The sequence below is a fragment of the Petaurus breviceps genome, unplaced genomic scaffold (assembly GCF_028583685.1).
Source record: "Petaurus breviceps papuanus isolate PSGF00001 unplaced genomic scaffold, PetGlider_PUasm1.0 90601, whole genome shotgun sequence".
In the NCBI taxonomy this organism is placed as follows: Eukaryota; Metazoa; Chordata; class Mammalia; order Diprotodontia; family Petauridae; genus Petaurus; species Petaurus breviceps.
Window position 1 is genome coordinate 1,019,900 of NW_027187282.1, and position 10,675 is coordinate 1,030,574.

A 10,675-nucleotide genomic window follows, 5' to 3' on the forward strand; every position below is an offset into this window, starting at 1 on the left:
TCTCTCTCTCTCTCTCTCTCTCTCTCTCTCTCTCTCTTATTTTTTTGCTTTTTGGAAGGGGAAAGGTAGGGCAACTGGAGTTAAGTAACTTACCCAAGGTCACATGGCTAGGTTTTGTGCTGTCTGAGGCTGGATTTGAACTCAGGTCCTCCTGACTCCAGGGCTGGTGCTCTATTCACTGTGCCACCTAGCTTCCCCTGTCCATCTATCTATCTATCTATCTATCTATCTATCTATCTATCTATCTATCTATCTATCTATCTATCTGTCTGTTATTTGTAGTCAACCAGAATTTATGAAGTATCAGATCACAGAATACACGGAAGAGTGTAAAATACAAGATACTTGAAAGGGAAGAAGGGGCCAGATCTTTAAAAAACAAACAGAGGATTTTATATTTGATCCTGGAGGTAATAGGGGAATGTTGAACTTTATTGACTGTAGGAGTGAGCCGGTCAGAACTGAATTTTAGGAAGTTGTAATGCCATGCACGAGCAGCTTTCCAGAAAAATGCTACTGTGAACAGCTTTTAAGATTCTGATTACACAGTATTGTGAACACTCTATTTATTGATAACAAATCAAAGCAAAACATTCACAGAAAATCAAGGTACAGCATTCACAATATTACAACTTATCACACAAAATCACAATATAGTATTAACAACAGCTTATCATTAAAATGGCCACATAGTTTTCACCAAAGTGGTCACAATATTTAGCACAAAAAACAATCATCTCAAAGTACAATAGTCAAAGTCTTCCACTCTTGGGGCAAAGTCTTGATTAACTTAATCAGTCACTTATTCAGCAATCAATTACTAAGTATCATACATAAACCCTCTACCCCTAGGCCCTAGTAAACTATAATTCCACAATTACTCAGTACCCAGGGAGAGGTCTTTTCATCTTGGCTTGGGGCCTGTTCTCAGATTCCCTGGATCCCCTTCCATGGTCCCAGATTCTATCTAGATTCAAAAGACTGTCACCTGGGTTCAATGGCAGACAGCTCCCAGTTCCTTGACCAGCTCTCTGGGCAGGTCCTGCTCCACACTGGAGTTCACAGGGTCTGGTCCATGTCAGATCCTTCACCATTTCTGCTCTAGGGAATTCAAGGCTCAACCAAGCTGCAAACAAACAATGTCTCAGCATCCCAGTCATGCTTCAGTCACCTGGGCTCCTGGCTCCTGGACTCTTGGCTCTGGGCTCCTGGGATCCTGTTCAGAAGAAGCTCCACCACCACAAGTTCTGAGGAAATTCTGGCTTAGTTCTCCATTCTTCTGTAGCTGCTCTGCCACCAGATGCTGTTTGCAAGAAATTCTCACTGTGCCTCTCTGGGGCTTTTCTTATATACACAGCATTAGCTACTTCCTGTTTCAGCCAACCCCTTCCTGTTACATCAAGAACAGCAGTTCATACCTTCTGTTTCTTTCACAGAGGTTTGATTAGTTACTAAATGCTAAGTACCTGCTTACTTGCCAATACTAAAAGGCATCTTCAAATTACCATTACAGGAGATCAATTTGTCAGCTTATTGGAGGATAGACTAGAGTGGGGAGATATTTCAGGCAAGGAGACAAATCAGGAGACTATTGCAAGAGTACAGGCATGATGTGATAAGCTACTGAACCAGGATAGTTGCAGTGTCAGAAGAGAGAACAAAATTGTTATAAAGGTAGAAATAACAGCAAGTGCCAAATGACTGGATATGTGGGTGACAGTGAATCCAGGATGCCACATAGCCTTTTAGCCTCATTGACTCTGCACACACATATGAACATATTGTCGTTGTTCAGTCATTTCTCAGTCACATCTCTCTGTGACCCCTTCTAGGGTTTTCTTGGCGAAGATATTGGAATGGATTGCCATTTCCTTCTCCAACTCATTTTTCATATGAACAAACTGAGGCAAATAGAGTTAAGTGACAGCTATAAAGTGTCTGAGGCTGGATTTGAATTAAGGAAGATGAATCTCCCTGTTTTCAGGCCTGGTGCTCTGTGAGCTATGGCGCCCCCTCACGGCCACATACATATGTACATGTACATATATACATCTGTGTGTATGTGTGTAGACATACATATACAAACATATTGACTCATTTCTAGAATATATGTCTCTCTATATATGTAAATAACAGAGAACAGTTCATTCATAGTAAAATATTTTTATCAAGCAACTTGTGGTAAGGACTAAAGTTCCTTAGAGCCTGAATGGGGAGGTGATGGCTTAGGTTTTGAGTCCTGTCTTGGCCACTTGCTGGGTATGTTATTTCAGAGAAGTTATTTATTCTCTGTTCTTCAGTTTTGTTGTCTGTCCAGAGCATACTTGGAATCAGAACACTTGGCTTAGATGCCTGAGTGTGTCATTTCCTAACCATGTGACCCCAGGCAAATCACGTATACTCTGAACCTCGGTTTTCTCCTCTGTAAAATGGGGGTAGGTACTTGCATTACCTATCACCCCATACAGTGTCTTGAGGATCCAATAAGATGATTGTGAAAGTGTTTTTCCTAACTATAAAGCACATATATATGCTAGCTCTCAGTTGCAGCTTTTTCCTCAAAGTTTCAAATGAGGGTATGTTATATAAAATGCAAGGTTTACATTTTTTACGTTAAATTTTAATTAATTTTACATTAGCTTTACATTTTAACATAGGACTAGCACCTCTGGCATGAGAGGTGTTGAGCCCTTCTCGGGGCTACTCATCCCACTTTGGTGCCCACCTGTCACCCAATTCTCACCTGTGACTAGGAGTGTATAGCATGCACAGTGGCAACACAAAAGTAAACCATCTTGGCAGATGGGCTAAACCAGGTTGATGGCAACTGACAAGCCTCAAACCTATTGATGAATTAGTGGGGTGTCTACCCCAGGGATTTCCCAGTGGGATGGGTGAACAAGAACAGCGCCATGGAGCATTTAGAGCTTGGTCAGACATCAAAGATGCCAAGGTTATTCACTGCATCCCAGGCTGTTGCCAGTCACCTTTTGTTCTGTCACTGGGCTTTGATTACTGAGAAAGAGAGAGAGAGGCTGATGATTTTGTGTAACTCTGCCTCACTTAAATCCAGTTCACACCAAGTCAAGATGACAAGATCACATCATGATGTCCTTGGTCCTGTTTGAAAACAAAAGATGAACACATAGTAGGTGTTATATATTGCTAGAGATGGGGAAGGAAGGGTAGTATCATGAAATTTCGCATACATTTGGAGTCAGGGAACCTGGGTTCAAATCCCACTTTTCTTAATTACTACCTGTGTGATCTTGTGCAAGTGACTTTCTCTCCATAGGACTGAATTTCCTGATCTATAGAAAGGGAGGTTTGGAGAAATAACATTTAAATTCTTTCTAAGCTTAATATCTGTGATATTATGATCCCAGAGAAAAACTACTGATATGAACATCAGTGAAAGTAGGTTGTAGGGGTGGCTAGGTGGTGCTGTAGTGAATAGAGCACCAGCCCTGGAGTCAGGAGGATCTGAGTTCAAATCTGGCCTCAGACACAACACAAACACTAGCCATGTGACCTTGGGCAATTCACTTAACCCAAAATTGCCCTCTAAAAAGCAAAAAATAAATAAATAAACAACGACCCTTGCCCAAAATAAAATGAGCAGAGATATCTCCAAGTAGAGACAGGAAGGATTTATTTAATTATTTCTTCTTGCAAGAAGGGTGGTCTTGCTACTAGAGGCAGTCTAGCAGGAGAGGCAAAATACAAAATACAAAACTTGGTTTTATACCCAAAAGACCACTCCTTTTCCCCCACTTTGTCCTGTCCTTTTCCTATTAACCAGGAACTGAGGTATACAATCTTAACTGCAAAATCTGCTGGCATTTGCAGATGAAATGTCAGTAATATCAAAAAGCAGAAGGTACATGTCTAGCAGACATGAAAACAGACAAATATATCATCAGTATCAACTTAGATATGAAAGCAGACTATATTTTATGAATCATGGAAATTTTAGGACATGGTGACCTGTCTGGAGTTCCACAATAGGAGTTCCAATTTTATATTTATACAGGTCAGATGGTGGTCAGTGGAAACAGGTATGGAACATTTGGGCCTGTGGTTAGATTTGCAGGGTCTTATCTTTTCCCTCCTATGCTTAGCTAAGCTTAGCAAATACTTCAGCTTATGACCAGGGAAGTAAGGCAAGTTTCCTAGATTCCCATCCCAGGTTATTAAGTCTTTGGTATTTTATTACAGTTCTGTTCAGATTTCTGGAATGTTACCTGAGAAGTTTTCACTTTTATTCCATTCAAACATATGTCATTATTCCAAATACAGTTCAAGGTCTTCCTTTCCACCATCAAACTGTCAATGAAATCTCTTAGTAACTCAGGCCATCCCCCAACAATTTTGGCCTTTTATCTGTCTTAAAAGTTCTTTATTTGTACAGTGGAAAAGCAGCCTCCTCCTTGACCATTCTCACTGCTCAACTTTGATGTTCCCCTTGGCAGAACTATTGTGCAAATATCTGCCTTCCTCCAGCATAGATGTCACCTTCCCAATGTGGCATGAGTGACATGAATGAAACTACCCAGGGTGCAAGCTCTTCAATCGATGTGGTTGCCTAATTCAAAGACTGAGCCTCAAGGATGCCATATCTTACAGATATAAATGAACCTATCACTGCAGGGGGGAACACTGGAAATTTCCATTTCCAGTGAGAAGACTCTTTGAAGAAAATATTCAATTCCTACAAATTATTCCAGTTTTTCTGTTTTCAAATTTAAGGTATCCAGATTTAGCTACATTGTAGTTTCTGCTGGGCTATTTACTCTGATGTGATATATGAATATAATGAAATATAATTAATGAATTTTATAATTATATAAATTGTATTACAAGAAATGATGGATTAATGGATCCAGAGAAAAAATGGGAGGACTTATATGAAACAGATGCATTGTAAAGTGAGCAGGAATTGGAGACTAATTCCCACAATAACCTCAAAATTTTTAAGAAAAAAAACTTTGAAAGACTTCAAACTCTTCCCAATAGTGACTCCTCATAACTTCAGAGGACTGATAATGAATGCCTTTTGGGGGAAAACATTAGTAAATAGAGGGCACCAGAAGAAGCCTAACCCAAAAGGAAACTAGATTTTGGGAGAGAGGTGAGGAGGGTGTCCATTCCAGGCACATAACATAGATAACATAGTCAGGACAAGGGTATGGGAGTGTCATGAGTGAGGAATAATGAGGTAAGTTTGACTGAACTATATTCTGCATCAAAAAAGGGATATCGGGGTCAAGTTGTAAAGATCAGTGACAAATTAAGGAGTTGATATTTGATTTTAGAAGATCCCTAAGCAGAATTGTGATGTGGTCAGACCTGTGCTGTAGGAATACCAATTTAGCAGCTGTCAGTCAATTAATAGATATTTATTGAAGGCCTAACTATAGGCCAGACACTGTACTGAACTCTGGGGACACAAAGAAAGGCAAATGGCAGTCCCTGCCCTCAAGGAGTTCACAATCAGTGGAGTTATGTGGAGAACAAATTAAAGAGGGGAGAGACTGGACACAGAGAGATCACTACGAAGCTACTGCAGTCATCAGTGTACGGAGTGAGAAGGACAATACATAGGGGTGATTTCTTGTGTTGTTTTTGTCCTTCATTCTTGAAATCATCAGAGAAATGATGACATGACTTGCAGTTGACTTTGATTTGAGGGAGGGAGGGCTGAGCAAGGACACCAGCCTCACTTTCTCCTCCAGAGCCATCAATGTCCAGTGGCCAGATTGATCAGGATGACTGGAGATGGCCCAGGATGCAATAGGAGACACAGGGTGATAACTGTGTAATAGAAAGAGACAATTTCTTGAGATGTTATAGAAATAACATTCATTTATTTTCCTGAATTGAATTGATCATTAATGTAATAATATTCTCCCCAGGACTATCCCTACCAACTTTATAATTGCAGACTAGATCTCTAGAGGAGCAACGATCCCCAGGTTTTAAGTACTCTGGTCTCACACTCATAAAAGTATAGATTACAAACCTCCATGGGTACAATTATCTTTAATAGTGAGTTAGGAGACACAATGTGCTCAAAGCAGACACTGAGATGGCAGTGTAAGGAGAATAGTGGTAAAACATTTCCCCTTTCAGCTTGAGGTGTGTTGTCACCAAATGGCATATTGTCAGTATAAATAGTACGCTAGGAGCAAGGTTCATATATCAGGAACACATGGCTAAGATGAGGCAATCCTCCAGCACTGCACTGTGCTGCATAGCCTTGAGGACTTGGCAGTTCTTAAGCCATTCCCTCCTGGGTGTTGCATTTTGGCTGTACCTTTCTCTCAACTAGACTCCCTAGGCTTGCTTCTTTCTGAAGTCTAATTCTGACTGTCCGGGCTAATTCTCTTTCAAAACTCTGTTTCTTTTCTCTAATGTCAGGGATCATACTCCCCAAATGATATCTCCTGTCTTCACTTTCGGCTCATTTGCTCCCTGATAGGTACAGTTTCTCCTTTGGGGCAGGCAGTTCCACTTCAGGACACCATGATTATGGGGGTGGGTGGATAAGAGACAAATCTTCTCCTATTGCCTTCTGGCAGAGGAACAAATGAGAAGGCACAGGAGAGACCCTCTGAGAAGCTGGATTCTCCCTCCACAGTTGACTCACTTCTCTGTTGCCTAGGGTCACTTTCCTCAGAATTCCCCCCTGCCTTAGCATGTTGCTTAGAAACTGTCAGTGTTTTAGAAGACCAAGAGAGGCATGGCAAATTCTTTGGAACCACTAGTTAGTGGATAGAGAAGTAGGCCTGAAGTCAGGAAGACTTATCTTCATGAGTTCAAATCTGGCCTCAGATACTTACTAGTTGTGTGACCCTGGGTAAGCCATGTAACCCATATAACCCTTGTGTTCTGTGATAGGCCTTTGGATCAGTCAGTTTATCAAAGGTTTTATGATAACTGTGACCACTACCTTTGAGAGGTCCCTTTGATATTCATAGCAGTTTTAAGGGATAGATTAGGCAGGTATGTAATAGAAGTCCTAGCCAAGAAGTCAAATCTCCCACACATGTGTATAGCCTTGAGTAAGTCACTTAATTCCTTTTTTTTTTAACTTTAGTATTTTATTTTACCCAGTTAAACATTAAAAACAATTTTTAACATTTTTTTTAAAAATATTGAGTTTCAAATTTTCTCTCTTCCTCCATCCCCACCCACTTCAGGGAGAAGGCAACCAATTCAGTATAGGTGATACATGGGCAGCCATGCAAAACATATACATAATAGTCATGTTATGAAAGAAAAGGGGCAAGGAAAAAAACTCTAGAAAAATTAAGAAAGTGAAAAAGTGTGCTTTCCCTCCATCCTTCAAATTTAGACACCATCAGTTCTTTCTCTGGGAATGGACAGCATTTTTCTTCATAAGTCCTTCAGAGTTGTCTTTGATTGCTGTATTGCTGAGAATAGCTAAGTCACTCACAGCTGATCATCTTAAAATATTGCTGTTAGATGGCGGAGTAGAAGCAGGACCTCCCAGCTGTTCCAGCTTCTCCCTTCCCCCATCCATGTAAAAAGGGGACTCTAAACAAACTTTGGAGCTGCAGAACCCACAAAATGACACAGAGAAGGTAACATCCCACTGAGGACAGCCTGGCAGGCCGGCAGGAATTGGCCAGCACAGTGCTCTGGGAGCTGAGCCCAGCCCCAAGCCAAGGCTCTAGCCCCAGGGCGGGCCTGACCAGCCACCAGCTGGAGGGACTACAGATCAGCAGCAGCTGTGGCCGTTTCCAGATTTATCAACACATAGATGTGAAGGACAAAGTGAGAGGTCAGTGCAGTCTGGACTTTGGGACCAGTAAGTGGGAGTGCATGGCTTTAACCCCCGGGGCGAGAAACCACTGAGACACCAGCACAGCCAGCCAGCACCACCGTGGCAGCTTCAGCTCCTGGCCTGCAGAGTGTAGGGGGACCAAGCACCAGTCTGAGGTGTAATCGCTCTTGCTTTAACCTTCTTGGATCTGGATTGCAGTCTAGGGTAGAGGTCCTAGGGTGTGTGTCCAGCTTGCCAGAGCCTGTGGAGGCTTCAGCAAAGGCACCCATCTAATACCTCCGGCAGCTGAGAAAACCCTAGCATTTGGGACAAAAGCTCCCCTGTCTGGTGGCAGAGTCCTACTGTGGCAAAAAGCCCAAAAGTCAAGTAATTGAGTGGCAAAATGAGCAGGCAAAGGAAACAAAGCAGACAGAAGATTTCAAATTTACATTCCTATTTTGGGGACAAGAAGGAGCAAAGCATGAAACAGGAGGAAGACAGTGGAGTAAGAACTCCTGCACCAAAAGCTTCAAAGGAAAATACAAGCTGGTTACAGGCCATAGAGGACCTTAAGAAGCAGATAAGAGAAGTGGAGGAAAAATTGGGAAGAGAAATGAGAACAATGCAAGAAAATTATGAAATGAGAGTCAACAGCCTGACTGAGGAAAATAACACTTTAAAAAACAGACTGACTCAAATGGCAAAAGAGGCTCAAAAAGGCAATGAGGAGAAGAATGCCTTAAAAAGTCAAATTTGCCAGATGGAAACAGAATCTCAAAAGCTCATTGAGGAGAATCATGGCTTCAGAATTAGATTGGAGCAAGTAGAAGCTAATGACTTTATGAGAAATCAAGATGCTGTTAAACAGATCCAAACAAATGAAAGAATAGAAGGCAATGTGAAATATCTCATGGGAAAAACCACTGACCTGGAAAATATATCCAGGAGAGATAATTTAAAATTATTGGACTACCTGACAGCCATGATCAAAGTAAGAACCTAGAAATCATCCTCCAGGAAGTTCTCAAAGAAAACTGCCCTGATGTTTTAGAACGAGAGGGCAAAATAGAGGTTGGAAGAATCCACCGATCACCTCCTGAAAAAGATCCCAAAAAGAAAACTCCTAGGAATATTATAGCTAGGTTCTGAAATTCCCAAATTAAGGAGAGAATATTACAAGCAGCCAGGATAAAACAATTTGAATATTGTGGAAACACAATCATGATAACCCAGGATCTGGCAGCTTCTACACTGAGGGATCGAAGGGCTTGTAATATGATATTCCAGAGGTCAAAAGAGCTGGGATTAAAACCAAGAGTCACCTACCCAGCAAAACTGAGTATCATGTTTCAGGGGAAAATATGGTCATTCAGTGGAATAGAGGACTTTCAAGCATTCTTGCTGAAAAAACCAGAGTTGAATAGAAAATATGACATTCAGATACAAGAAGCAAGAGAAGCATGAGAAGGTAAACAGGGAAAAGAAATCATAAGAAACTTAACAAAGTTGAACTATTAACATTCCTACATGGAAAAACAATAATTGTAACTTATGAAACTTTTCTCAGTAGTTGAAGGGAATAGAAATATATATATATATATGTCTATATATGAGGGTATATGGGCATATGAATACATATGTGAATGTGTGTATATATGTTTATAGGTATACAAAAATAGAGGGCACAGGACCAATTTAGCAGGAAGGGATGATACTTAAAAGGTGAAATTAAGAGGTGAGAGAAGAATATAATGAGAGGAGATGGGGAGAGACAGAATGGGGTTAGCTACATTATATAGAAGAGGCAAGGGAAAATGGTTACAATGAAGGGGAAGAATAGGAAGGCAAAAGGGAATGAGTCAACCTTATTCCCATTGAATTTGGCTTGAAGAGGGAATGAAATATACACTAAATAGGGTATCTCACCCTCCAGGAGAGTAGGAGGGGAAGGAGATGAGAGGGGGATGATGGAAGGGAGAGCAGGTTGGGGGGGAGGGAAGTTGGAACACCCACTTTTGAAAAGGGATGGGATCACAGTAGAGAATAGAACAAGTGGGAGGTGGGATAGGAGGGAGGGAAATATAGTCAGTCTTTTACAATATATCTACTATGTTATTGTTTTGCATTAGCTACACATGTACAAGCTATACTGAACTGCTTATCTTCCTATTAAGGGTGGGTGACAAGGGAGGAAAGGAATGAATCTGGAATTCAAAGTTTTAAAATCAAATACTCAAATATATATATATAATATGTACTATTATTAATACTATTGTACATGTATTTGGGAAATAAGATATACAGGCACTGGGGCATAGAGATCCACTTGAAAAGTCGAAAGTGGTATGGGAGAAAATATGGGAAAGAACAGATTGTAGGAGGGGATATCCTGTGGGACTGCTATTTTGGGGTGGTGGGTATGGGAAAAACGGGGAGAAAATTTGTAACTCAAAATCTGGCGGAAATGAGTGATGTAAATCAGAAGCTAATAAAGCATTTGAAAAATAAAATAAATAAATAAAATGATGATAATAATAAAATATTGCTGTTACTTTGTACACATTACACTTCACATTGCATCAGCCCATGCCAGTCTTTCCAGGTTTTTCTGAGAGCATACTGCTCATCATTTCTTATAGTAATAGTAGTCCATTGTAATCACATACCACAACTTCTTCAGCCATTTCCCAATTGATGGGCTTCCCTTCCACTTCTAATTCTTTACCCCCAGAAAAGAGGTATAATATTTTTGTACATATAGGTCCTATTCCTTTTTGTTTTCTATCTCTCTCGGGATAGAGACCTAGTAATGGTGTTGCTAGTGGTATCACTAGGCCAAAGGGTATGCATGGTTTTATAGCCCTTTGACCATAGTCCCAAATTGCT